At 45.7% G+C, this 26,260-nt stretch overlaps 1 protein-coding gene across 1 annotated transcript in view; it reads left to right on the top strand.

The window, feature by feature from the left end:
• The first annotated feature begins 312 nt into the window (after positions 1-312).
• The window catches only part of ARHGEF37 (Rho guanine nucleotide exchange factor 37), a 167,800-nt gene continuing 141,852 nt past the window's right edge, over positions 313-26,260 (top strand). Inside the window, 1 exon segment of the mRNA XM_068277128.1 lies at positions 313-472. The gene's annotated coding sequence lies outside the window, so the exon portion shown is untranslated.

The raw sequence follows: 26,260 nt of genomic DNA, 5'->3' as shown, positions 1-26,260 counted from the left end.
TTTTTCTTATCTTTCTCTATTTACTTCTATCACAAATCGAGCGGCGAAATGATCGAACAGGAGATCGGACATGCTGGAAATTATCTATCGAGGCATCTATCGGCTCAAAAAATGAACTGTGTATTCCCATCAAAAAAACAACTATTTACAATAACAAAATATAATATTTTCTCGCACTCTGTTCTGATAAAGAGAAATGAAACATTTGCCTATGATTGCTATTCCTGCTTGAGTGTTGTGTCTAGAAATAGAAGAGGCATTTGGCTGCAGATAAGCGCAGAGCACACATGCTGACTGAGTGTGGAGCTTCCTCCCTCCCCTCCCTCTTGAGTCACAATGATCAGGATACTGACTGGGAGGCTGGCCTTGCTCCGCTACGATGCTGCTATGGCACCCAGTTTATTATTAATCTCTCCGGACAGCTGGGGAATCTCGGCTCTGCGCTGGTCTCTGCACTATCAGCGATTACAAGGTAGGAAGTGCGAGCAATTTGCCTGACTCTACATCACTAGGCTATGGGCTGGCAGAATAGCGGAAGCCTGAAGTCAGGTCAGGGACATGGGGAAGCAGGGCTGGGGTTAATCAGGAATGATGTCTAGCAGTTACCCCCAGGCTGCACAGTACAGTAGCCCTGTTCTACGCAGCATTGTAAGCCAGCACAGTTATCACACAGGAAGTGCTGATAAATAATGGGAAGGCTGCGGCCAGTGCGCTTCCAGCTGCTGCCTGTGACGTGTGAGGGAGAACAGGTGGATTACAACTACGCTACTCATACAGTCTCCTGCTGCTTCCCTGTGTCTCACTAATTGGGCTTCTATCTGCTATGGCTGGCTCAGAAAATAAACATAGTACTTGCTGTGTTACAATGGAATATATTACATAAGTCAGTGTGTATGCTGCTAGAACAGGACGCTGCAGACCTGACCCGTCCAGCCAGGGACAGTCCAGGGGCGTGGTCAGACCAGGAACATGGTGCACATATTTGTTGTTAGCAAACAGCTGTTATCATATTTGTCATTAGCAACAGCTATTAACAGTGCAATAAGCTATTTTATGTTTGGGCCTTTAGGAAACTACCATTTGCTTGCATGTTGCTGCATAGCAGAAAGTCCGAGTTATCCAGACCAGAACTCAACTAACCATAAATTGCTGGCTGTACTCACAGTGCTGAAAGCCAACTTTTTATGCTGTTTGTGGGCTCTGCAGTGATTAACCACTTTAGCCTACAGGCAGTGGCGTAGCTAAAGAGCTGTGGGCCCCGGTGCAAGTTTTACATGGGGCCCCCCCAAGCACTCTATACATAACAATTGATACGGTGCACCAAAACCTGCCAAGGACAACCCCAGTGTCAGAGGTGCAAGAAGGGGTTGGGGAACAGTGTGTTAAGGATTACTACTATTCAAAGCATCTATAGAAGTGATTATTACCAGCACAGGACCAATAGAGAGCTAATACTGTGATAGAGGGTGGACCCTTCGGGGCCCCTCTGGCCCAAGGGCCCCGATGCGGTCGCTACCTCTGCACCCCCTATTGCTACGCCCCTGACAGACTGCCCATGGCCCATTTTTATGCAGCCCTCCCTCTCCTAGGATGGGTGAAGTAAATGGGGCAAGAGCTCCTTTTACTGTTCGACTGCTAACTGGCACATATAGTACAGTATACTACAAGACAAATTCCTTGTAGGTGCAAACTTACTTGGCGAAAATAAATTGATTCTGATTCTGATTCTGATTCTGTTGAGAACTAGGGATGATCGGAAAGAGCAAATTCTGTTCTGCCGTAATTCGTGGATTCCGCCAGAGTTGAATTCCGTCGCTATGAAAATTCCGCTGGATTTTTACGAAATTACGCGGAATTCCGGATTCCAACGGAAAAATTAAAATAATCGCAAATGTACCCTTATTTATGCTAATTGGTAGCCCATACAACCTATTGACTATTCCATTACTCCTTTTTCTCCCCTGGAGGGTCTTCTCTTCCAGGGAATTGTAGGATTTCAAAAGCCAGCTTATATACATTGGCCGGGAATTGAACCCAGGTCTAGTGCTTGGTAGGCAGCTCTCCTCACCACTTTACCACCTCTACATGCTGAAGCCAGCCTAGCATGTACCATTATGATATATCCAAGAGAAAAATTAGCTTGCTTAGGGATTTGTAGGATGTCAAAAGCCAACTCACATACATTGGCCAGGAATTGAACGCAGGCCTACTGCTCTGTAGGCTGCTATCCTAACCATTATACCACCAACACAACACACTACAATGCTACATGCTGAAGCCAGCCTAGCATGTACCATTGTGATATAGCCAAGAGAAAAATGAGCTTGCTTAGGGATTTGTAGGATTTCAAAAGCCAGCTTACATACAGTGGTGTGAAAAACTATTTGCCCCCTTCCTGATTTCTTATTCTTTTGCATGTTTGTTACACTTAAATGTTTCTGCTCATCAAAAACCGTTAACTATTAGTCAAAGATAACATAATTGAACAGAAAATGCAGTTTTAAATGATGGTTTTTATTATTTAGTGATAAAAAAAAACTCCAAATCTACATGGCCCTGTGTGAAAAAGTGATTGCCCCCCCTTGTTAAAAAATAACTTGAAGGTGGTTTATTACACCTGAGTTCAATTTCTGTAGTCACCCCCAGGCCTGATTACTGCCACACCTGTTTCAATCAAGAAATCACTTAAATAGGAGCTATCTGACACAGAGAAGTAGACCAAAAGCACCTCAAAAGCTAGACATCATGCCAAGATCCAAAGAAATTCAGGAATAAATGAGAACAAAAGTACTGTAATTGAGATCTATCAGTCTGGTAAAGGTTATAAAGCCATTTCTAAAGCTTTGGGACTCCAGCGAACCACAGTGAGAGCCATTATCCACAAATGGCAAACACATGGAACAGTGATGAACCTTCCCAGGAGTGACCGGCCGACCAAAATTACCCCAAGATCGCAGAGAAAACTCATCCGAGAGGCCACAAAAGACCCCAGGACAACATCTAAAGAGCTGCAGGCCTCACTTGCATCAATTAAGGTCAGTGTTCACGACTCCACCATAAGAAAGAGACTGGGCAAAAACGGCCTGCATGGAAGATATCCAAGGAGCAAACCACTTTTAAGCAAAAAGAACATTAAGGTTAGTCTCAATTTTGCTAAAAAAATATCTCAATGATTGCCAAGACTTTTGGGAAAATACCTTGTGGACCGACGAGACAAAAGTTTAACTTTTTGGAAGGTGCGTGTCCCGTTACATCTGGCGTAGAAGTAACACATCATTTCAGCAGAAGAACATCATACCAATAGTAAAATATGGTGGTGGTAGTGTGATGGTCTGGGGTTGTTTTGCTGCTTCAGGACCTGGAAGGCATGCTGTGATAGATGGAACCATGAATTCTACTGTCTGCCAAAAAATCCTGAAGGAGAATGTCCGGCCATCTGTTCGTCAACTCAAGCTGAAGCGATCTTGGGTGCTGCAGCAGGACAATGACCCAAAACACACCAGCAAATTCACCTCTGAATGGCTGAATTAAAACAAAATGAAGACTTTGGAGAGGCCTAGTCAAAGTCCTGACCTGAATCCTATTGAGATGTTGTGGCATGACCTTAAAAAGGCGGTTCATGCTAGAAAACCCTCAAATAAAGTTGAATTACAACAATTCTGAAAAGATGAGTGGGCCAAAATTCCTCCAGAGCGCTGTAAAAGACTCGTTGCAAGTTATCGCAAATGCTTGATTGCAGTTATTGCTGCTAAGGGTGGCCCAACCAGTTATTAGGTTCAGGGGGCAATTTCTTTTTCACACAGGGCCATGTAGGTTTTGAGGGTTTTTTCTCACTAAATAATAAAAACCATCATTTAAAACTGCATTTTGTGTTCAATTAGGTTATCTTTGACTAATAGTTAATGTTTTTTGATGAGCAGAAACATTTAAGTGTGACAAACATGCAAAAGAATAAGAAATCAGGAAGGGGGCAAATAGTTTTTCACACCACTGTACATTGTCCGGGAATCGAACCCAGGCCTACTGCTCTGTAGGCTGCTATCCTAACCATTATACCACCAACACAACACACTACAATGCTACATGTTGAAGCCAGCCTAGCATGTACCATTGTGATATATCTTGATGCCATTGAACTGAATTTTCAGCTTAAAACCATCAACGGATACCGGCAGAATTACAGGCAATTTCGGAACTCCGCCGGATTGAAAAAGCAATTCAGTTCCGACCAAACGGAACGGAATGACCAGAGAGATGTGAATCTACATGGCTATCTGGGGTAGTGTTGGTGGTGGTATAGTGGTGATGAGGAGAGCTGCCTACGAAGCACTAGACCTGGGTTTGATGCCCGGCCAGTGTATGTACGCTGGCTTTTGAAATCCTACAAATCCCTGAGCAAGCTCATTTTTCTCTTGGATATATCACAATGGTGCATGCTAGGCTGGCTTCAGCATGTGGCATTGTAGTGTGTTGTGTTGGTGGTATAATGGTTAGGAGAGCAGCCTACAGAGCAGTAGGCCTGGGTTCAATTCCTGGCTAATGTTTGTGAGTTGGCTTTTGACATCCTACAAATCCCTAAGCAAGCTAATTTTTCTCTTGGATATATCATAATGGTACATGCTAGGCTGGCTTCAGCATGTAGTGTTGGTGGTGGTATAGTAGAGAGGAGAGCTGCCTACCAAGCACTAGACCTGGGTTTGATTCTTGGCCAATGTATGTAAGCTGGCTTTTGAAATCCTACAACTCCCTCGAAGAGAAGACCCTCCTCCCTCCGGGAGGAGGGGACGAGGGAGGTCTGTCGAGCAGAAATACATCTAAATAGGCAGAAATTAGGACGGTGGGGAAAAAATTTAGCATTCCATAAAATTCCGCGGAATTTCATATTTTTCCGCCATAGTGATATAGCAATTCCGTTCCGTCACGACAGAAAGAAATCACCAAATTCCGGCCGGAATCACGGAATTCTTAATTCCGCGGAATCCAGCGACCATCCCTAGTGAGAACACAAATGGTGTAGACATTAAGGGTTCACCAGAGACGCCTGTAGCCAATTTGTCACTTCAGGCGAGAAAACCTGTGCCCCCCCCCCCCCCCCCCCCCCCCCCTGGATCTTCACACCACTTACTATGGGAATAATCTCTAAGGTATATATGTGTGTATATATATATATATAATTCGGTGGCATAGCTACAGATTATGGGGCCCCATAGGAAAACTTTCATGGGGCAATCGGGTACAGGTCTTCTTAAAGAAAACCTGTAATGAGAAAAAGTTCCCCTGGGGGTACTCACCTCGGGTGGGGGAAGCCTCCGTATCCTATTGAGGCTTCCCCTGTCCTCCTCTGTCCCACGGCGGCGGCAAAAAAGCTCCCAAAACGGCGGGATGTAAATATTTAACTTCCTGGCTCCAGCGCAGGCGCAGTATCGGCTCTCCGCCTCGGAGATAGAAGGAAATAGCTGATCGCTGTCGGGCCGTTGTACTACGCAGGCGAAAGTCTAGAGTAGAGCGGACCCGACAGAGATCGGCTATTTCCGCCTATCTCTGTGCAGAGTGCCTCAACAGCGCCCCCGCTGGAGCCAGGGAAGGTGAATATATTAGCCATGTCGAGCTTGTCGAGCCAGGATTGCGGGACGCTTCGGGGGAGCCAGCGCTGGACTGCCTGCAGGCTGCAGCTACAGCGGAGGGGGTAGCCCCATTGGGACCCTGAGGCTTACCCCTCCCGAGGTGAGTACCCCCCAGGGTCTCTTTAAGCAATGCCACCTGCCCCTACCCTATGGGTATGAGTTAATTGGGCTATTTACATTCTCATGCTATCTTAACCTGCTGAGCGGTCTGGACGAGCTCAGCTCGTCCAGTACCGCCGGAGCCTGCCGCTCAGGCCCTGCTGGGCCGATTTGGCTCAAATAAAAAGCAGCACACGCAGCCGGCACTTTGCCAGCCGCGTGTGCTGCCTGATCGCCGCCGCTCTGCGGCGATCCGCCGCGATCCGCCGCGAGCAGCGGCGAAAGAGGGTCCCCCCAGCCGCCTGAGCCCAGCGTAGCCGGAACAAAAAGTTCCGGCCAGCGCTAAGGGCAGGATCGGAGGCGGCTGACGTAAGTACGTCGGCTGACGTCCATGACGTCACTCCGCTCGTCGCTATGGCGACGATGTAAGCAAAACAAGGAAGGCTGCTCATTGCGGCCTTCCTTGTTTATTCTGGGCGCCGGAGGCGATCGGAAGAACGCCTCCGGAGCGCCCTCTAGTGGGCTTTCATGCAGCCAACTTTCAGTTGGCTGCATGAAATAGTTTTTTTTTTATTAAAAAAAAACCCTCCCGCAGCCTCCCTGGCGATCTTAATAGAACGCCAGGGTGGTTAACTGCACACAGTCTATGGGTACAGAGACAGTACGTAGACAAGTGAGAGGGAGGAGGAACACAATAAAATGAATGGTGAATACATCAAGTACCACCTGGGCCCCCTCTGCTGCAGGGCCCCATAGCAGTTGCTATGGCTGCTATGGCTATTGCTACGCCCCTGCCTACAGGGTTGAAATTTTTTTTGCATCTGAGCAACTTTCACCTCCCATTCATTTGCTAATAACTTTATTACTACTTGGCACAATGAATGGATCTATATCTTGTTTTTTCCGCCGCCAATTAGGCTTTCTGTGGGTGATACATTTTGCTGAGAATTAATTTATTGTAAATCCATTTTAACAGGAATATTAAGAAAGAAATGGAAAAAAATAATTATTCCTCAGCTTTTGGCCATTATAGTTTGAAATCAATACATGCTACCATAATTAAAACCTATGTACTTTATTTACCAATTTGTCCCGCTTATTACACCATTTAAATTATGTCCCTATCACAATGTATGGCGCCGATATTCAATTTGGAAATAAAGGTGCATTTTTTCAATTTGCGTCCATCACTATTTAGAAGCCCATAATTTAATTGATCATATTGATATACTCCTTTGACATGAATATTTAAAAAGTTCAGACCCTTAGGTAACTATTTTTTTTTTTTTTATTATTGTATTTTTTTTTTTTTTTATTAAAACTTGTATGTGGGTATTTTTTGGTGTGGGAGGTAAAAAGGGGATTTTTCATGTTTAAAAATGTATGTATTTAATACAAAGTGTGTTTTTGGTGCAGTTTGCTATTTGGCCACAAGATGGCCACAGTCAAAAAGTCCTGGGAGCGATCAATCTCGCTCCCAGGAAGAAGAAAGAAGACCAGAGCTTAGAAAAGCCTTTGAAGAGACACTGTCGGCTTTTCTTCGGGTGGGGGGGGGGGGGGGTGTCCGATCAGTGAAAGGGATTTATAATCCCTTTCATTGATCGCTGGGCTAACGGCCAGCAGAGGGGGGCGCGCAGGGGGGGGGGCCTGCCGGAGCGTGCACGACCCGCGGGAGTGCGTGCAGCCTAACTGGACGAAAATTTTTGTCCAGTTAGGCTGAAGTGGTTAAACACTGGGTTCCACGGCTCTCCCAAGAATATTATTATTATTGTTTCACTTACTGTATTTTAACATTTATTACGGAGTTCATGTGTATAAAGAGTGGAGCTGAGTGTTAGGCCCGGTTCACATTAGCGTTCGCTATCCGGATTTTCCGGATCTGATCCGGACCGCATACTGTACAAACGGAACGTACGTTCCGCATAGCAATGTAAAGTCTATGCGGACGTTCACACGTGTCCGTTCCGTACAGTACGGAGCCGGATCGGATCCGGACTCCGGACTCTTTTCCAACATGCGCTATTTTTTGGGTCCGGATCTCCGGCCCACGCACCCGGACCGGAGCCGGACCTGAGCCTGACAGCACCATCAGGAACACAGAAACCAATGGGGAACGGAAGGCACAGAACACACTGCCTACAAAAACCTGACGTTCTACCCCACTTCCTATGCGTATGCAAGCGGCCATTTCGGATGGGGACACATGGGCCAAGCATGTCTGGAGTGGAGCAGCAGTGACAGACGTGCTGGAGCTGTTTTGCAGAATGTCGGAGGTGGAGGTGAGGCCTACAGCGGAGGAACCTGATTCTACACGTGCACCAGGTGCACCTTCTGCTGACCCCAACATTTTTTTTTTAAATTTCGCTATTTTTTGCCCACGGATCCGGATGGCAGCCTGATGCATGCCTGATACAAACGGACCGGACCCGGATCGGAACCGTATGGTTCTGATCAGGATCAGGTCAGGATCCGATCAGGATCCAGTCCGTTTATTTGCCAAAACGCAAGTGTGAACGGGGCCTTATTCTTTAACCTAGTAGAACATAATATGGCCACTGCCAGGAACAGAATTCTCTGCATTTACTATATAAAAAAACCACAGAAATCAAAACGTGGACAGTACAATACATATGTTATGTAAGTAGATCAAGTATTTATCTACTTACATATGCGTTTGTTTGGGGGGGGCACATTGTGGCTAATAGTTTTTCTTTAAGTACTGCATTGGGGGCAATGGGAGAACTGAACCTTTCTTCACACTAGTGAAGAAACAGACCGTTAACCATTAAGAGGCAAACACGGGGAATGGAGGGATGTGGGGATGTAAACCGGGCCTTCATGTGGGTGGGTGGGTGAGGGAGGGTGCAGCTGCCGGGTGGGTGGGTGAGCGAGGGTTAAACATACCAATTCTTCTATTGAAGCTGGTGGTAGAGAGGGTTTCAGGCTTCCATTTTCTTCCGCGTCATGTGACTACACGACTCGTCATGAGACTAGTCGCATGATGCGGAAAGACAGACGCCTGAAACCCTTTCTACCGCCGGCTTCAATAGAAGAATTGGTAATTTTTATCCCTCACCGGATTCGTTTGGCTTACAAAACACAATGTGAACCGCGAACCGGGCCTTACATGTTAATCCCTGTGTCCCTTTTCCACCGGTGCAATTCATCTCATTCTGATTTGGGAAAGTGCTGGGTTTTTCAAACAATGCTTTCCTGTGCAGAAGCAAAGGTATCTAGTAATGTAATTTTACTCTTTTGAAAAAGCATATGAATAAAAATGCAGATTGGAAATGCATGAAAAATGCACATAAAACCACAAATGCAAAACGCATATGGCAGAAAACACTTTTTTTTTTTTGTTTTACATAGATAAGTGTGCTACCAGCCTACAGATTAAAAGAGCAAGCTTTTGATTTATTACAGATCTGTTTACTTTGCTTATTTGGTTGTGCATTCTAGTATTAAAATGGAAAAAACGATAGTAAAATATCAGTATTAACCACTTCCCGACCGCCGCATGTACAAATGGCGGCCGGGAAGTGGACCCCGCGAGGACCGCCGCATGTACAAATGGCGGCGGTCCTTGTATGGGCATGGGCGGAGCGATCGCATCATTCATGACGCGATCCTCCACCGGGGACTGGCTCCGCCCCCCTCGCGCTGTAACCCGCCGGCCGTTCGGAAGCGCCGGCGGGTTACTAGCACCCGGATCGCTGCATACAAAGTGTATAATACACTTTGTAATGTATACAAAGTGTATTATACAGGCTGCCTCCTGCCCTGGTGGTCCCAGTGTCCAAGGGACCACCAGGGCAGGCTGCAGCCACCATAGTCTGCACCCAAGCACACTGATTTCCCCCCCCCCCCCTTGCCCCCTGATCGCCCACAGCACCCCTCAGACCCCCCACCTGCCCACCCCCCAGACCACTGTTTGCACCCAATCACCCCCCTAATCACCCATCAATCACTCCCTGTCACTATCTGTCAACGCTATTTTTTTTATGCCCTAAACTGCCCCCTGCTCCCTCCTGATCACCCCCCGTGTACTGTATGCATCTATCCCCCTGATCACCTGTCAATCACCCATCAATCACCCCCTGTCACTGCCACCCGTCAATCAGCCCCTAACCTGCCCCTTGCGGGCAATCTGATCACCCACCTACACCAATAGATCGCCCGCAGATCCGACTTCAGATCACCTCCCAAGTGCAGTGTTTACATCTGTTGTCTACCCTAAACACCCACTAATTACCCATCAATCACCCATCAATCACCCCCTATCACCACCTGTCACTGTTACCCATCAGATCAGACCCTAATCTGCCCCTTGCCGGCACCCAATCACCCGCCTACACGCTCAGATTGCCCTCAGACCCCCTCTTATCAATTCGCCAGTGCAATATTTACATCTGTTCTTCCCTGTAATAACCCACTGATCACCTGTCAATCACCTGTCAATCACCCCCTGTCACTGCCACCCATCAATCAACTCCTGTCACTGCCACCCATCAATCAGCCCCTAACCTGCCCCTTGCGGGCAATCTGATCACCCACCCACACCAATAGATCGCCCGCAGATCCAACGTCAGATCACCTCCCAAGTGCAGTGTTTACATCTGTTCTCTACCCTAAACACCCACTAATTACCCATCAATCACCCCCTGTCACTGCTACCTATCAGATTAGACCCCTATCTGCCCCTAGGGCACTCAATCACCCGCCCACACCCTCAGAACGCCCTCAGACCCCAGCTCTGATCACCTCGCCAGTGCATTGCTTGCATCTATTCCCCCCTCTAATCACACCTTGAGACACCCATCAATCACCTCCTGTCACCCCCTAGCACACCTACCCATCAGATCAGGCCCTAATTTGCCCCGTGTGGGCTCCTGATCATTCGGCCAAACCCTCAGATCCCCCTCAGACCCCCTTCCGATCACCTCCCCAGTGCATTGATTGCATCTATTTTCCCCTCTAACCACCCCCTGAGACACCCATCAATCACCTCCTGTCACCCCACTAGCACTCCTATCCATCAGATCAGGCCCAATACAACCTATCATCTAAAAGTCCACCCTGCTTATGACCGGTTCCACAAAATTTGCCCCCTCATAGACCACCTGTCATCAAAATTTGCAGATGCTTATACCCCTGAACAGTCATTTTGAGACATTTGGTTTCCAGACTACTCACGGTTTTGGGCCCGTAAAATGCCAGAGCGGTATAGGAACCCCACAAATGACCCCATTTTAGAAAAAAAGACACCCCAAGGTATTCTGTTAGTTGTATGACGAGTTCATAGAAGATTTTATGTTTTGTCAAAAGTTAGCGGAAATTGATTTTTATTGTTTTTTTTTTCACAAAGTGTCATTTTTCACTAACTTGTGACAAAAAATAAAATCTTCTATGAACTCGCCATACACCTAACGGAATACCTTGGGGTGTCTTCTTTCTAAAATAGGGTCACTTGTGGGGTTCCTATACTGCCCTGGCATTTTAGGGGCCCTAAACCATGAGGAGTAGTCTAGAAAACAAATGCCTCAAAATGACCTGTGAATAGGACGTTGGGCCCCTTAGCGCACCTAGGCTGCAAAAAAGTGTCACACATGTGGTACCGCCGTACTCAGGAAAAGTAGTATAATGTGTTTTGGGGTGTATTTTTACACATACCCATGCTGGGTGGGAGAAATCTCTCTGTAAATGGACAATTGTGTGTAAAAAAAATCAAACAATTGTCATTTACAGAGATATTTCTCCCACCCAGCATGGGCATGTGTAAAAATACACCCCAAAACATATTATACTACTTCTCCTGAGTACGGCGGTACCACATTTGTGGCACTTTTTTACACCCTAAGTACGCTAAGGGGCCCAAAGTCCAGTGAGTACCTTTAGGATTTCACAGGTCATTTTGCGACATTTGGTTTCAAGACTACTCCTCACGGTTTAGGGCCCCTAAAATGCCAGGGCAGTATAGGAACCCCACAAATGACCCCATTCTAGAAAGAAAACACCCAAAGGTATTCCGTCAGGAGTATGGTGAGTTCATAGAAGATTTTATTTTTTGTCACAAGTTAGTGGAAAATGACACTTTGTGAAAAGAAACAATTAAAATCAATTTCCGCTAACTTGTGACAAAAAAATAAAATCTTCTATGAACTCACCATACTCCTAACGGAATACCTTGGGGTGTCTTCCTTCTAAAATGGGGTCATTAGTGGGGTTCCTTTAGGCTGGTTTCACAGTGGGACGTTACAGGCGCACGTTAGAGCAGCCTGTAACGCACCCCACCGCACAGCAATGATAAATCAATGGGCTTTTCACAGTGCCCATGTTTCGTTACACAGTAATGCTGCGCCATTACACAACGTACTGCATGCAGTACTTTGTAATCGGCAGAGCCGCGTTAGACTGCTTGGACATGCGCAGTAATGTTGGGGAGGAGCGGAGAGCGGCCAAGCACATGGCTAATTAATATTCACTGCACTCAGTGACGTGCAGTGTTTACTTCCTGGAGCGGCCGCTCTGTGCGGCGATTGGCCGGGCGGGACCACGTGATGCCGTATGCGTCCAAGAGTACGCATCACGGCATCACGGACGCCAGAGTGAGCTTCACAACGCGGCTCACTCTGACGTCCACCTTAGAGAGCACCAGGCGTTGCGTTAGGGGCACGTTATGCGACCATAACGTCCCCTAAAACGCAACCTCCTGGTGTGAAACCAGCCTTAGCGCAGTTAGGGTGCAAAAAAGTGCCATACATGTGGTATCGCCGTACTCAGGAGAAGTAGTATAATGTGTTTTGGGGTGTATTTTTACACATTCCCATGCTGAGTGGGAGAAATCTCTCTGTACATGGACAATTGTGTGTAAAAAAAAAAAAAAATCAAACAATTGTCATTTACAGAGATATTTCTCCCACCCAGCATCGGTATGTGTAAAAATACACCCCAAAACACATTATACTACTTCTCTTGAGTACGGCGGTACCACGTGTGGCACCTTTTTACACCCTAAGTGCACTAAGGGGCCCAAAGTCCAATGAGTACCTTTAGGCTTTACAGGGGTGCTTACAATTAGGCACCCCCCAAAATGCCAGGACAGTAAACACACCCCACAAATTACCCCATTTTGGAAAGTAGACACTTCAAGGTATTCAGAGAGAAGCATAGTGAGTCCGTGGCAGATTTCATTTTTTTTTTGTCGCAAGTTAGCAGAAATGGAATTTTTTTTTCTTTTTTGTCACAGTGTCATTTTCCGCTAACTTGTGACAAAAAATAAAAGCTTCTATGAACTCACCATGCCTCTCAGTGAATACTTCGGGATGTCTTCTTTCCAAAATGGGGTCATTTGGGGGGTATTTATACTATCCTGGAATTCTAGCCCCTCATGAAACATGACAGGTGGTCAGAAAAGTCAGAGATGCTTCAAAATGGGAAAAATCACTTTTTGCACCATAGTTTGTAAATGCTATAACTTTTACCCAAACCAATCAATATAGGCTGAATGTTTTTTTTTTTTTTAATCAAAAACATGTTTGTCCACATTTTTCCTGCTGCATGTATACAGAAATTTTACTTTATTTGAAAAATGTCAGCACAGAAAGTTAAAAAAATCATTTTTTTGGACAAAATTCATGTCTTTTTTGATGAATATAATAAAAAGTAAAAATCGCAGCAGCAATCAAATAGCACCAAAAGAAAGCTTTATTAGTGACAAGAAAAGGAGCCAAAATTCATTTAGGTGGTAGGTTGTATGAGCGAGCAATAAACCGTGAAAGCTGCAGTGGTCTGAATGGAAAAAAAGGGTCTGGTCCTTAAGGGGGGTAAAGCCCACGGTCCTCAAGTGGTTAAATACTGATATTTTACTACAGCTAAAGGTCTATACACACATCAGACTATAGTCTTTGGAAAATGAAAGATCACAGACCAATCTTACCACCCTTCATGTAGTATGAGAGCCATACTCTACACAGTCTTTTCTATGGAGCTGAACTCCCATCAGAAAAAAATCTTTACAAGATGCTGCACACAAAGATTCTGTACAGACACAAAAGATCAGTATCTGCAAAAGATCTGTTCCTGTCAAAAATCCATTCCTGCAAATTGCAATGATAGTCTATGAGATCTGCAGATCATCATACACACATGATTTAACTGACATTCATCTGCAGATCAGATCCACCAGGATGGATTTTCAGATCTGCAGATGACTGCTTGATCTGCAGATGAATGCCTATTCTCACATTGAACCCTCCCACTACCGATGCTTAATCTTAATGCTTCCCTTCCCCACCCCACCCCACTGCTAAACTTAACCACCCACCTACTACAAGGAGGGTAGAGCGGGGGGAGTGTAGGCAGCAAGGAGGGTAAAGAGGATATAGAGCGGGGGGAGTATAGGCAGCAAGGAGGGTAAAGAGGCTGCTACGGCTAACCTTATGGAGTACGCTGGAAGAAGTGAGAGACTGCGGGGACCCGTGGAATCGCGCAGGTGGACAGGTAATGTATTGCGGTTGGCCAGGGGAGCAGGGGCGGCGAGCAGGCGGTAGCGGCAGTTGTGAATCAATCTCATGCTGAAATCGATTCAAAATCTGTTTGCAGTGTATGGGCAGCCATTAGATCCCTCTCTGATCAGATTCGATCAGAGAGTGATCTATCTGTTGAATCGATCTGATGGCAGTCGACCAGTGTATAGCTACCTTTAGACCCTACTGACCAGAAAGACACAGAACATTTATATTGCGCTTTTCTCCTGGCGGACTAAAAGCCCCAAGATCAGCAGGACTGCCAGGCAACTGGTATTTAAAAGGAAATAAATATGGCAGCTCCCATAAGTCTCTCACCTTAGGTTGCTTTTAAAAATCAGCATACAAAAGGAGGCAACAGAACATAGCCACGCTGCAGCTGATTTTAAAGCGGACCTGAAGTCAGAACCTTTAAAGAAAGACATTTCTTTGTTTCAGCTGATACAAATCCTTAAATAAACCTCCAGTGTTTCCACTTTCTGCTTCCATGGAAGCAGACATATTGTTAACATCTCTTGCTTTCAAATGACTTATCTACACTCTCTGCCATGGCAGTCAGCTGACATAGGGGAGAGATCAAATTACAACTTGTGATTAGACACAAATGAGGGGGAATTAGACAGACTAAGCTCTCTAAATACATACAGGGTGCATTTATCTATATTTTCCTTCTGGTCTGTGCAAGAGTTCAGGTCCACTTTTACTTTGCTTAAAGTTGTGCTGGATTTCATTTGGTGGAGCTAGAAGCTTGTCGAGTGGCTGGACGGTGTAATGGTTAAGGGCTCCGCCTCTGACGCAGGAGACCTGGGTTCGAATCTCTACTCTGGCTGTTCAGTAAGCCGGCACCTATTCAGTAGGAGACCTTAGGCAAGTCTCCCTAACACTGCTACTGCCTATAGAGTGCGCCCTAGTGGCTGCAGCTCTGGCACTTTGAGTCCGCCAGGAGAAAAGCGCGATATAAATGTTATTTGTCTTGTTTGTCTTTGTCTTGTCCCGGTGGTACACAGGACTTTTCCAGAGCACACTTTGCTTGGTCATTGGAGTGCAGCTCTCCCTCGTTTGGTGGTTGGTACTGGTGGCCGAGCAACTGGGCATGCAGCAGTTTGTAGTCAGAATGCAGTGCTGCGCAGTGCACAAGTGTGTCCATCAGACAGTAAGGTGCAGTGCAGTACACAAGTGTGTCCATCAGACAGTAAGGTGCAGTACACAAGTGAGTCCATCAGACATTAAGGTGCAGGGCTGTGGAGGCGGTACAAAAATACCCCGACTCCTCAGGTTAGTATTCCTCCAACTCCGACTCCTCTAATTTGCATATTACAATCTTGTTGATTGAAAGTATGTACGCGTTGCGTTCCGATCGCACGGCCATCTGCACTGCATAGATGTGAACGAGGCCTAAAACAAGTCCTTGGTAAGAGTACTTGTAGAAGGTACAGACAAGAACAAAGAACATCTATCAGGCCCTAGGCAATGTAAGGCCTAGTGCACACCGAGCGGTTTTGGTCGCGTTTTTAGAACCGCTTGCAGATGTGGAAACGCTTCGGTAATGTATTTCAATGGGCTGGTGCACACCAGAGCAGTAGACGTTTTGCAGAAACGCATACTCCCGGGCTGCAGCATTTTTTGGATTTCGGAGGCATTTCTGCATCAATGTAAAGTATAGGAAAACCGCAAAACGCTTAGTAAAACGCCAGATCAGAGCGGTTTTCCAGGCAATTTTCTTACAGTAGCTGTTCAGTAACCGCTTTACTGTAACAATATGTGAAATCTGCTACACAAAAAACGCTACATAAAACGCTAGCTTAAACGCTTCATAATAATAAGAAAATCCGCTTCCAAAACCGCTAGCGTTTTGCGGATCTGCTAGCGTTTTTTGGCGTGCTCTAGGCCTAACTGTGGGTACATGTAAGAGTGATGTGCAGGTACTCTGCAGAATGAGGGGATTCTTCCTCTATTACACATTCTTCATGTACAATCTGAACCAGGTTTATGGGTGATAGACAACACCTCTGTGTTCAATGTGCACAACATTCTCAGTGGATTCCCTGTGGACAGTGCATATGTAGAGTATAGTACTATTGTGTAACTTAGAGGGAACCTGAAGCGAGTAAACTTATTTAATATAGACACTTGACGAAGCTGCAAATGAATACTACATACTAACCTCACCGTCACTTCCTTTCAAAAGCTCCCCATTTTCTTCTTACAGTGATCCCTTCCAGTTCTGACAGTATTTTATCAGAACTGAAATATACCCGTTGCTGTCAGTTATATATCAGCAGCTGTCAGTTACAACTGAATGTGCACGGTAATGTCCATGCTTCCCTGTGGCTCAAGTAGGTGACATTACAGTTTAACAAGGTGCTGACCAGGATGCTGTTATGGGGTAATGGCCATTTTTAAAATGGAGGACGGATAATTTCATTGATCACAGAGGACAAATGGGACGCAGGAGAGGAGAAAGTGATTGAGGAGTAGACTACACAGGAGGTAAGTATGACCTGTGTATGGTTATTTTGACTTTTTATTTTCAGTTCAGGTTCTTTTTAAAGTAAACCTGAGACAGACGAAAGTTTTATACATACCTGGGGCTTCCCCCAGCCCCCTTCAGTCTAATCAGTCGCTCGCTGTCCTCCTCCGCCACCTGGATCTTCTGCTATGGGTCCAGGGACTTGAGCCAGTCGGGCGCAGTGCGCATGCACACACACCGCCGCCAGGAACGTACTACTCCTGAGCAGCATTATTGTGCAGATGCAGAACGCTCTTGGCTGTGGAAGCGGCACGCGGCCGTTCTGCGCTGACTGGCTGAATTACCAGGACTCATAGTAGAAGATCCAGGTGGCGGAGGAGGACAGAGAGGGTCTGATTAGCCTGAAGGGGGTTGGAGGAAGCCCCAGGTATATATAAAACTTTTCTTTTCATCCATCTCAGGTACCCTTTAATTCGTAGTCCCCAAACCAAATTTTAACAACATATCAAATTATTTGAGTTCATGAGCAAAAAGAGTGCGTACATTTGCATAAACCAGCATCAACGCAGAATTATTTGCATCTCATTGACCATCTCTATTAGTGACACGGCTACACATCAGGCTTTATTCTTACAGCATAGATGTTATTTAGTAAATATATGAAAGATTCCTGTGTACACATCATATACACAGTCACAATCAGATATGTACAGTATATCTGACTTTAAAATTATGGGGACTGCTTTACTGAAGCAGCACAAGTAACTGTTTTTGATTGGTTTATTTCATTTTTGTGGGCTAAGCACAGCTATTACTGTATATATATAATTTATGATGACTGTTATCTGAGAAATAGAACATTTTATCATTTTCTATTTTAATTACAGTTTAAATTCATTAGGAGTCGAAGTCGGTGCATTTTTTCCCGACTCCAACTCCAGGTACCCAAAAATTAACTACTCTACTCCGACTCCACAGCCCTGGTGCAGTGCACAAGTGTGTCCATCATACAGTAAGGTGCAGTGCTGCGCAGTGCACAAGTGTGTCCATCATACATTAAGGTGCAGTGCTGCGCAGCGCACAAGTGTGTCCATCAGACAGTAAGGTGCAGTGCTGCGCAGCGCACAAGTGTGTCCATCATACAGTAAGGTGCAGTGCTGCGCAGCGCACAAGTGTGTCCATCATACAGTAAGGTGCAGTGCTGCGCAGCGCACAAGTGTGTCCATCATACAGTAAGGTGCAGTGCTGCGCAGCGCACAAGTGTGTCCAACAGTAAGGTGCAATACTGCGCAGTGCACAAGTGTGTCCATCAAACAGTAAGGTGCAGTGCTGCACAGTGCACAAGTGTGTCCATCAGACAGTAAGGTGCAGTGCTGCGCAGTGCACTAGTGTGTCCATCATACAGTAAGGTACAGTGCTGCACAGTGCACAAGTGTGATCATCGACAGTAAGGTGCAATACTGCGCAGTGCACAAGTGTGTCCATCAAACAGTAAGCTGCAGTGCTGCACAGTGCACAAGTGTGTCCATCAAACAGTAAGGTGCAGTGCTGCACAGTGCACAAGTGTGTCCAACAGTAAGGTGCAGTGCTGCACAGTGCACAAGTGTGTCCATCAAACAGTAAGGTGCAGTGCTGCGCAGTGCACAAGTGTGTCCATCATACAGTAAGGTACAGTGCTGCACAGTGCACAAGTGTGTCCATCGACAGTAAGGTGCAATACTGCGCAGTGCACAAGTGTGTCCATCAAACAGTAAGGTGCAGTGCTGCACAGTGCACAAGTGTGTCCATCAAACAGTAAGGTGCAGTGCTGCACAGTGCACAAGTGTGTCCATCAGACAGTAAGGTGCAGTGCAGTGCACAAGTGTGTCCATCCAGGCCTGGATTTACATCGCAGGAGCCTATAGGCACAGATGTCCTGGCACCCTAAACTCCACCATCCGGAAACCCACAAACCCACGCTGAACCGCACCTCAAGGGAGCTGGCTGACCCAGCTGTGACTTCTTCCTTAACAGTCATTGGGCCATATGCAATTCAGTTTTTCATTTGAGTTTTCTCCTAAGTGATATTTTCTCAACTTGTAAATAAAATACCTTTTACACCACCAGTAAACATACAAATACTCAAAATAATTTTGACAGTACTTTTTCACCTACTTTTTGGTACTTTTCCCATTGTAAGGTGCTAAAAAGTTAATTTAAATAGAAGATAAAAGAATTTCTCCTTGGAGAAAACTCAGGAGAAAAAGTGAATTGCATATAGCCCATTGGTAGTTACAGGTGGGAGATCTTGTCAGTGAAATGCCAAAAGCCAGGTGAGTAAACTCTCATTTATGCTCTGCTCAGGACTCTGCATAGGGAAGGAGGGAGGTGCTTGGGGAGGGAGTGAGCCGCCTCTCCATCATCAAGCGCCTGTAGGCGCGTGCCTACTGTGCCTTATGGTAAATCTGGCCCTTTGTCCATCAGACAGTAAGGTCTATACACTGTCTTATGTCCTTGCCTATGCCACACTGTTGCAGGATTATCAATATTTATTGATAATCCTTTTTGACTTATCTTCTATTAGCTCTTACCATTTAACTTTGTACGTTATCTGCTTGCATACTTTTGTAGCTAAGATACTGTTCCTTTAAGTGACCTGCTGTGGATTATCTGCATGGTCTTCATCCTTGAACTCTACTGACTGGTCCTGATTGCTGTTGGGACGTACCAGGCACTTCGTACTGCATATTGGTGGAAGAGCTCTGCTTACTCCTACTACAAAGTAGCCTAATAGTGGCATATCTGCCTGCTCTCTCACCTCCCAAGTTTTTTTATTCATTAAAAAAAAGTAAAACCTGTGAAGTAGTAATTGAGAAAGATTTGTAAAGGATGCAGAATTAGTTGTGAAAAATGACTTGCTTTTAATATGGGACGCATGTAATGGTTTTGTTATGGCATAGTAACCAATTCTTTTTTTGAAGAAACTTTTATTACAGCATAATCTGGTCTGTGCTGTGTGAACTAGGATGAGGCATTGGTGGATGGTTGGAATTATTTGCCTATAGGCTCTTCAGGAATGGCAAGTGGGGGGCAAGGAGTACTGTGTTGCTACAGTTTAGTGCAGATCTAGATTGAGGGGAGGGAGGCGTAGCGTCACCTGCATAACAAATTACAGCTGATCAGGTAAGTAGGGAACATTGAGACCCCCAATCCTTCATCAATAAGATGGATGCCTTGAGGGTATATTATTGTGGTGTTTTTTTTTGTTTGTTTGTTTTTTTGCAAATAAGGGATTGCAATTAAAAAAAAATCACAAAATGTAAAAAAAATTCTAAAATATGGTCGCCATGCATTGTCCTAGGGACATAATTTAAATGTTGTAATAACTGGGAAATGGGCAAATACAATGTGTGGGTTTTATCTACAGTTGCATGTTTTTTTATTTTAAAGAGACTCTATAACAAAATGTTCATCCTTATTTCTTCTATCCTATAAGTTCCTATACCTGTTCTAATGTGCTCGGTCTAACTGAAGCCTTTCCTAGTTGCACAGTGGCTGTATTATCTCTGTTATATGATCTAATCTTCTCTCCTCTGTCGGGCTCAGGCAGTCTGGCTGGAATGTGCTGTGCTGCTTGTAATTGGCTAGAAGCTATACACACCCTCTCCAGGCCCCCTGCACTGGCGGCCGCTGATTGGCCGGCGGGACCACATGATGCGGAGTGTCTCGCTCCGCATCACGTGGTCCCGCCGGCCAATCAGCGCCACTCTGGGAGACCTTATACGGACCTAACGCGGCTCACTCTACCGTCCTCTCCCGCACCACCATGCGTTGCGTTAGGGGCACGCTATGCGACCATAACGTCCCCTAAAACGCAACGTCTTGGTGTGTAAGTAGCCGTAAACAATACCAGTTGCCTGGCTGTCCTGCTGATCTCTTTTGCTGCAGCAGTCCCTGAATCACACACCTGAAACAAGCATGCAGCTAATCCAGTCTGACTTCAGTCAGAGCACATGATCTGCATGCTTGTTCAGGGGCTGTGACTGTAAGTATTAGAGAGACAGGATCAGCAGGAGAGTCAGGCAACTGGTAGTATTTTAAAAAGAAAAATCCATATCCTTCTCAGTTTAGATTCCCTTTAAGCTGGATAAAGAGGAAAAGCTTACTGTTCTTGATACATTTTACCATAGTATTGGAGACCAGGAAGCTCCAGAGAAGAAATTAATTTCCAGAATTTTAAAGTTAAGATTCCCTTTCACAGAGGAGGATATGACATTTTGGAGTAAATGCCCCATGTTAGGCATTCTTATTTCTCAGGTATCTAAAGATGTCTAATTATCATCAGAGATGGCCCGAACCGTTCGCAGGCGAACCTCTGTGGAGCAGCTACTACTTCCGGGTCGCAATGACCCTGAGTAGTACGGCTGCGCTGGGCCGGTGGTGCGCGTCTTTGATCCCGCGTCCGTTGCCGGCCACTCTCTGCGCATGAGCGTGACGTCACGCACATGTGCAGAAAGTGCCCGCAACAGGAGCGCGATCTAGGACGTGCACCGCTGGGACAACGCAGGCGTACTACTCCGGGTCATTGCGACCCGGAAGTAGTACAGGTGAGGAGTTCGCCGGGGAACGGTTTGGGAACCGTTCGCCGACATCACTAATTATCATATGAGGGCATGGTCACTCTGATAGACTTGAAACAAGAACATTTGCACTTTTCTATAGAAGTATTGAGAAGCAGCAGAAACTCATTTTGATACATAATATTAGCAAACATGTTGTAGACCAGTGTTTCTCAACATTTTTTAGACCACCTGGTCCTTCACCATATCCATTATTAAAGATCAATGTGGTTTGAAACATGTCAACTGATTTTATACTGCAGGATTTTGTACTCCAATGAGTCCTTGGTTTTCTACTAAGAGCACTATGCAGATCACCTTTGCATTGACAATCTGGGGGTTGCCTTATCCCAGAATCTGCACTGCCATTTTCCACCAAGGTTGAGGCCGGCTTTACACTGTGCAATGGCGGCAGCGGTGTGGAGCTACCACCAAAAAACAGGCCTTCAGGGATTACCGCTTTAATAATGCGGTAATCCCCTTCTGGCCAAGCTCCAAACAGGAAGTGATGCTCACCCGTGGTCATTTCCTATTTTTTTTTAAAGATTCTTTATTTATTTCAACGTGTATAGAACAACATACAACATGAAGAAAAACAAAAATAAACATACATTTTGCTTAGTTCGCTTTCATCCTAAGGGACATATAAGCTCAATGAAAAGCAATTTCCAGGGGCCTCGAGTAGAACATTACAGCACATATCTAAAGTGTGTTAGTAGTTATGAGCCCTCTAATTTGAGAATAAGAAGCCCTTGAAAATGGTGTCCCGGCGCCCTATGGGGAACATACAACCGGGCACCTGTTATGGTGGTAATTAGCGGCTCCCATATTTTCTTTGGAAGCACAATCCTTTAGGCCTATTCCATGCCATGTTGTCCCTAAGACAAAGTAGAAGAGTAAGAAAAAGAAAAAGAAGAGAAGGAAGAAAGGACAGATAAAGCACGCTTTCAGTGGGTCGGGGGGGGGGGGGGAGCGTAGAACTCATCCCGGAGAGCCTCTTTGAATCTTATAGGTAATGCCAGGGGAGATGCTAGGATGGTCTCAGCCAGCGATAAGGGTAGCGTATTGTGGGGATTCCTTGAATTCGAACCACCAGAACCAGGTTTTCCAGAATTGCTCTGACCTTTCGTATATAGAGGCTGTCAGTTCTTCCAGCCGACAAATTCTGTCCACCTCCCTCAACCATTCTCTGATGTCAGGAGGGTCTTGAGACTTCCAACGTCTAGCAATCAGTGCTTTGGCAGCATTGACAAGATGCCTGGTAAGAGATTTTTTATATTTTTTGATGGACCATGAGTTGTGGTGGAGAAGGAAGAATGCTGGGGAGTCTGGGGGTAGGAAGTCTGTCAGGGCATGTATCTGTGTGCGTATGGTATGCCAGTAACTGGTAAGACGGGGACAGGACCAGAAAGTATGCAACAGTGTACCAGGCTCTTGTCCACACCTCCAGCAACTTGGAGAAATAGATGGGTACATTGCATGAAGTCTCGTTGGTGTGAGGTACCATCGTGTGAAGATTTTATATCCCGCTTCCTGGCTACTTGACGATATCGACGATTTGTGAGCAAAGAGTAATATCTTTCCCCATTGTTTTGTTGAGAAGGAGATGTCCAGGTCAGCCTCCCATCTCGATCTCAATTCTGCGGATGGTTCATCCGTATCGTTAAGTAGCGAATACATAAGAGAGACAGTCCCCCTGATTGACCCTGTGCCCCTACAAGTTTGCTCGAATGGAGTAAATGATCTTCCCAACTCAGCCCTGGTACCCTGTTGCAATAAAAAGTGTTTAAACTGAGTCCAGCTCCAATGGTCCAGGGCCTGGGATGACAATGCATTCTGTATACTGGCCAGGGGAGTCCATTCTCCCTCATGAATGAAATGGTGAGCACATAATGGATGGGCAGTGCGCCAGGTAAGGTAGCTCCGTGGGTGCATACCCAGAGGAAAATCTGGGTTGTTAAGGATGGTCAGAAGAGGCGACGGCCAGGGGGATATTAATTTCCTACCTCTATATTTAGCTAGAACCTTAAGGGTATGATTAATTAGTGCAGCGGCGGGATTTGGTATTTGCTTAAATTTAGTTTGCCAGGGGATCTGGCTGAGGTTATTTTCCGCTAACTCTTCTTCTAACTCTACCCACCTTTTCTGGGAAGAGTGTCTATGCCAGTCGATGATTCTTATTAGGACTGCTGAGGCATAGTACAGCGAGGGGTTCGGGATTGCCATGCCCCCTGATTCTTTAGGTGCAGTTTGCAACGCATATCTCAGTCTAGATTTTTGACCTTTCCAGATAAATTTAGAGAGCTCCCGGGTTAGTTGCTTAAGATATGTAGGCGGAATGTGTATGGGGAGGGCCTGAAATAGGTAAAGCAAACGAGGCATGATTGTCATCTTGATTATACACGTCCTCCCGAACCAAGAAAAATGGGGCCTATCCCACTTTTGTAGATCTAGCTTAATTCTTTCTAAAGCAGGCATAAAGTTACAAGCCACCAAGTCTCTTGGGTGGGGGGTGATATGTGTTCCCAGATATTTAAGGGCTTTAGGCGGCCACCTAAATGGAAAATTGGCCCGTAGGGTATCTTTTAGCGTATCCGGTAGGAGAACCCCCAGTGCTTCACTTTTGTCATAATTAATTGAGAGATTGGAGAGTCGGCCATACTTCCGAAATTCTCGTAGCAGATTGGGTAAAGAGATATGCGGGTTTGTGAGAAAAAACAGCATATCGTCCGCATATGCTGCGACTTTATGAGAGGATGCCTTGAGGGTGACCCCTTGTATATCCGGGTTAGATCTGACTGTGCATAAGAAGGGTTCAAGCGAGAGAGCAAATATCAACGGAGATAAGGGGCAACCCTGCCTCGTTCCGTTGCGTATATCAAACTTTTCAGATAATACTCCATTTGCTTTTACTTTGGCGTTAGGTGAGGAGTAAAGAGACATTATTCGTCTGCACATCTTAGTTGATAGACCGATGTGTTTCAGAACGCCCTCTATGAAGTCCCAGTCCACCCTATCAAAAGCTTTTTCCGCATCTGTGGAGAGAAGGAGAGTAGGGGTGGACTGGGACCTCACCCAGTGTATGATGTCCAAGGTGCGGATGGTGTTGTCCCGTGCCTCTCGGCCCGGAACAAATCCTACCTGATCTGGGTAAATTAGGTTAGGAAGAATGGGCGACAGCCTATTCGCGAGCATTTTTGAATATATTTTTATATCTACATTAAGCAACGAGATAGGTCGATAGCTCTGGCATAGTGAAGGGTCTTTCCCCTCCTTGTGTAGTACTGAGATATGCGCTGCAAGCATTGTGGAAGGAAAGTCTAAATTTTCCTCCTGATTTTCCGAGATGGCATTAAATGCTTGAAGCATATACGAGGTTAAAGTGCTTTTAAACTTCTTATAATACTCAGGGGTGAACCCGTCGGGGCCCGGGGCTTTTCCTACTGGAAGCTGAGACATTGCTATAAGCAGTTCATCCTCTGTGAATGGTTCTTCTAAGGCTTCGGCATCATCTATAGAGAGTGAGGGCATGCCTGATTTTGTCAAGTAGTCAGTTATTTTAGTCTGTTTAATTTCAGAAGGGAGCGAGCCACAGGAAGAGGGAAGGTTATAGAGATCAGCATAGTAATTTTTAAATGCTCGTGAGATGTCGTCATATTTGTGCGCCATATGAGAGTTTTTATCCTTGATACATGGTATATAGTTAGAGGTCTGTTGATCTTTCAGAGCTCTCGCTAACATTGAGCCACATTTGTTACCGTATTCATAGAACGAGCGACGGCATCTAAATGCCGCGTATTTAACCTTATGAAATAGCAACCCGCGGAGTGATTCTCTTTTTCTCGTCAATTCTGACAAAAGCGTTGGAGATTTACTCTGCTTATGTCTAGTTTCCAATTCTGCTATGGAGGATAAGATATTCTCGATCTCTTTCTCTCGTTCCCTCTTCCTTCTAGCTCCCTCCCTGATCAGCAGGCCTCTAACATAGCATTTGTGTGTTTCCCACAAGAGTAATGGGGAAGTGTCCTCCCGGGCATTGATATGGAAAAATTCCTCCATTTCCGCCTTGAGTTTCTCAGTTATCTGTTTATCCTCTATCAGGGATCCATTCAACCTCCAGGAGGCAGGGCCACGTCTGCACTCTCCCAGCGAGACCTCCACTGTGACAGGGGCATGGTCCGAAAGGGTCATGCTACCTATCCCAAGGGCGGCCGATACCGAGAGGAGATTATGTGAGAGGAAGATGTAGTCAATCCTCGAGTATGTGTTATGTGGATGGGAGAAAAACGTGTAATCTTTTACAGTAGGGTTGTGCAGACGCCAAACATCGACTAGTTGCATGGAGTGGAGGAGAGAGTGGCATTTTTGCAGTAGCCTCTGAGACGCCGGGCCTTTCCCTGAGGAGGAATCGATCGCCGGGTTCAAGGAGAGATTGAGATCTCCGCCCAGGAGGACACTGCCCTCCGCGAACGTGCGGAGGCGAGACAAGAAGGATTGAAGAAGGGAGACCTGATTCGTATTAGGGGCATAATATGAGCCTATCGTGATCTTTTGATTATACACGGTGCCTTTAATCAGGTTGAATCTACCCTGTGGGTCTCCATATTCTTCAATCAGAGTAAATGGGGTGTCCCTGGAGAGGAGTATCGCCGTTCCTTTAACCTTGGACTCTTGGAGAGGGCTATAATATAATGCTCTGTAATATTTATTGTACAGTTTGGGTACTTTAGGCTGTTTAAAGTGTGTCTCTTGTAGGCATACAATATTGGCATGCTCCTTATGGCATAAATTAAGTATCGCCGACCTTTTTTCTGGAACATTCAGTCCCCTGGCATTTAGAGATAGCAGTTTAAGTGACCGCTGGAATGTTGGTCACTATCAGAGGCTCCCCAGGACCCACGCCCACAACCGACCCACTTATTAACCGATAGGCAGAAAGGCAAG

Source organism: Hyperolius riggenbachi, chromosome 3 (genome assembly GCF_040937935.1).
Source record: "Hyperolius riggenbachi isolate aHypRig1 chromosome 3, aHypRig1.pri, whole genome shotgun sequence".
Lineage (NCBI taxonomy): Eukaryota > Metazoa > Chordata > Amphibia > Anura > Hyperoliidae > Hyperolius > Hyperolius riggenbachi.
The sequence above is the reverse complement of the archived record's forward strand: the minus strand, read 5'-3'. Positions and strand labels throughout refer to the sequence as shown.